The sequence below is a fragment of the Pristis pectinata genome, chromosome 6, assembly GCF_009764475.1.
Source record: "Pristis pectinata isolate sPriPec2 chromosome 6, sPriPec2.1.pri, whole genome shotgun sequence".
NCBI lineage: Eukaryota > Metazoa > Chordata > Chondrichthyes > Rhinopristiformes > Pristidae > Pristis > Pristis pectinata.
The window spans coordinates 89,069,638-89,073,201 of NC_067410.1; the positions used below are offsets into that span (position 1 = coordinate 89,069,638).

General features: G+C 37.8%; 1 non-coding gene across 1 annotated transcript; it reads right to left on the reverse strand.

Moving 5' to 3' along the window:
* Positions 1-3,175: 3,175 nt before the first annotated feature.
* Positions 3,176-3,279, reverse strand: LOC127572151 (U6 spliceosomal RNA). The gene has a single exon (XR_007956582.1). It is a non-coding gene; the product is annotated as a U6 spliceosomal RNA (small nuclear RNA).
* Positions 3,280-3,564: the final 285 nt, after the last annotated feature.

The following is a 3,564-nucleotide window of genomic DNA, read 5'->3' on the forward strand; positions in this document are numbered from 1 at the left end:
CCATTTGAAATAAATAATTCTTTTACATATATAATCACTTTATATTCTACAGTCTTACAAGATTGTTTGAAATTTGTAGCACAAGTAGCTACCTGAGAAAACAAGTTGTAAAGCTGGGAGTAATAAACTATAGATGTGTATTGTTGACATTTGTAGTCTTGCTACAAATGTAGCTGGTAGAATTTGAGCTAAACTTACTCAACCATTCTGTCCATCATAGGACCTTAATTAAAAGTTTTTTTGATGTTTCCTGAAAGTTTGTCAATTTATTTTGAGAATATTGGCTCAAAGTGAACAAACTTTAGCTAACTTCCTTGAGTATCCAATAAATCTGACTCAGGTGGAATAATTCAGTTTTCTTCATTCTGTAAGGAAAGATTCATTCTGGAAGATGACTCTGCTGTGTCCAACTGCCTCATCTTAACATACACATATAAACCCAGATGATGAATAATGATTGGCTATCCAGGTAATTAAACACAGTGGGAGAATTCAGAGTTAATCTTGATATGGTCTTCAGAATATGCTAGAAATTCAGCACATCAGGCAGCATGTGTGGAAAGAGTTAATGTTTCAGGTCAAAGACCCTTCATCAGTTCTGAGTGTTTCCAGTATTTTCTATTTTTATACGAGTAGCTAGCAAACCCTCTGCCCCCCCCCCACCCCCCGCCCCAGTTCAAAGACACTGAAGCAGGTTATAGAGTCTATGCTCTATTTTGGTTGAGAGTGTCAGGAACAATATCACATTTTTTAGGTCACAACCCAATTCTTTGACTATGGGTGCTGGTAATGGCTTTGCTGTAACTATTTACATCGCCATTGGCCTATCTTTTGTTTCTTTACTAATCCTGTTATTGCCTCCTTTCATCATGTATCATCATCCCCTTTGTCACTTGGTCACCCCTGCATTCCACTCCATAACAAATGTTTGTTTCTTGATAGCAATAATCTATGATCTAATTATGAAAATTCGTTCTGAACCACTGGACAAAATTAAGAGTGAATGGGAAAGTGAACTCCAGACATCTATACCTACAGAGACTTGGAAGAAAATTCTTCATTTAGTTAATACATTTTCAATGTGTGCCAGACACTCGTTGATACAGTTTAAGGTAGTTCACAGGACCCATATGTCAAAAGATAAGTTAGCTCGTTTTTATCAACATATAAATCCTATATGTGACAGATGTAAATCGAATGTGGCTTCTTTGACACATATGTTTTGGTCCTGTCCTCTTTTGGAAAAATATTGGAAAGATATTTTTAACATTATTTCAAATGTATTGAAGATTGATTTACAACCTCATCCTATCACTGCAATTTTTGGATTACCAGGGATAGAGTCCGGCCATCTATCTGCCTCCGCTAACCGTATGATTGCCTTTGTTACCTTAATGGCCAAACGATCCATTTTGCTTAAATGGAAGGATCCAATACCCCCCACTACTTTTCAATGGTTTTCTCAAACTATATCATGTTTAAACTTGGAAAAAATTAGGAGTTGTACTGTTGATCCTTCGCTTAAATTTGAGGAAGTTTGGAGTCCACTTATTCAATAGTTTTACATGATATAGGTCCCCTTGTAATAACCTTTTAACTTAGAGGAATGGAGTTGATGACATAATATTGCTCTGTTTCTACTGAGAAATCTTAGTCCATTTTTTTTCTGTTTGTTTTTTTTTGAATTTTTTTTCTCCATAGCTTAGTTTGGTTTGATATACTGTTTATAATTTTTTTTATTGTTTTGGGGATTTTTTTCTCTTTCTTTTGTATTTTATAATAAATCTTTTTCTTTCCTTTCTTTTATATTATATTCATTCACTAAGGGATCATTGGATCTACAGTTTTTTTATACTTTATTGTTTTTTATGATTATTCATGCCATGATTGTTCTCCCGATCTCTTTGTATTACATGTACAAACACTGATGTTATATATTAATCTGTATTAATTTGAAAACTAATAAAAAGATTGAAAAAGAAAACAAATGTTTGTTTACCCCCCCCCGCCCCCTTTCCATTTACCTTGGCTTTGTACATGCTTAAAAATTGTTTGAGGTAGAATTTGTCTTCAGTCACGTGCTATAAATGCAATGTAAAAGTGGCTGGGCTTTGCGCTCCATTTCCTAAGAATATAACAACAGAAATAATAAAGGCAGAAAGAGATAACTTGGCCCTTCATGCCTGCTTCACCATTCAGAAAGATCATGGGTGATCTTTCACCTCAGCTCCACTTTCCTGCACTTACCTCATAATTCTTGATTCCCTTATTATCTAGACATCTAACAGTCCCATTACCCCTCTCCTTATTTTCCTGTATCTCTGAAACTATTCCCTCTTACACATGCACATCAGCTCCACCAACTCCCTTGTGATATGTAGATTCTCGTCTTTTTCCTGGCAATGATGTAAGACTATCTAGTCAATAGTTCTCTTTTTTCTCTCCCTCCTTTACTAAATTACAGGGTTATCTCTGTAACTGTGGGAAGCGTAATAGAAGTATGGAATCTTGGAAGATGGCAGTCAGTGAATCCGCTATCTGCATAGCCACCTCCTTCAAGACTCTCAAAACCCTGGGATGTAGATCATCAGGTCCTGGAAATTTATTGGCTTTGGTCCCTTTAATTTCTGCAATATTTTATTTCACTGGTGCTAATTACTTTCAGCTCCACAATGCACAACAGACCTGTTGTTTGAGAGTTTTTTTGAACAGAGACAGAAAATATTTGTTAAATTTCCCTGCTATTTCCTTATTCCCTGATATAATTTCCACTGTCTCAGTCTGTGTAATGCATGTGACCAAGGTCAAATTTCTGATCCAAATCTGTAACATTTACTAGTTCTGCTTGAAGGTCCTTGATTGGAAACTCGCGGGTGTGGCCGGGCTGGGTTATGGGGTAGAAACCAGAGACATAGATGCTCCCCTCTTTTTTTTTTGAAATTTTATTTACAGTGGCCCTTCCAGCCCAAGGAGTCCACGCCGCCCACTTTAAACCCAAATTAACCTACCCGTATATCTTTGCAATGTGGGAGGAAACCGGAGCACCCGGAGGGAACACACGCAGACACGGGAGAACGTACAAACTCCTTACAGACAGCGACGGGAGTCGAACCCCTATCGTTGGCGCTGTAATAGCATCGCGCTAACCGCTACGCTATCGTGCCGCCTCCCCCCCAAAAATGGAACGCTCACGAATTTGCGTGTCATCCTTGCGCAGGGGCCATGCTAATCTTCTCTGTATCGTTTCAATTTTAGTATATGTGCTGCCGAAGCGAGCACGCTTAAACAAAAGGCTGTAAAAATAAGAGTTGGGGGCACTCGTGCACATATTTGCTCCATAATATCCTGGATGAGTGCACCTCAAAAGCTGTCAGATTTAAATTCCTGGGCAGGACCCTGTGAAACTTTAGCGGCTTTTCTTCTGTAGGTATTGCTCGACCCATTGGAAATGTTCAAGATTCTCTGCTGTTATTTCATATTTCCACTATTTACTATATTTTGTTTTTTTATATATATCTGAGAGCTCTGAAAGTGTCACCAATGCCGTAAAATACGTGCAGGGTC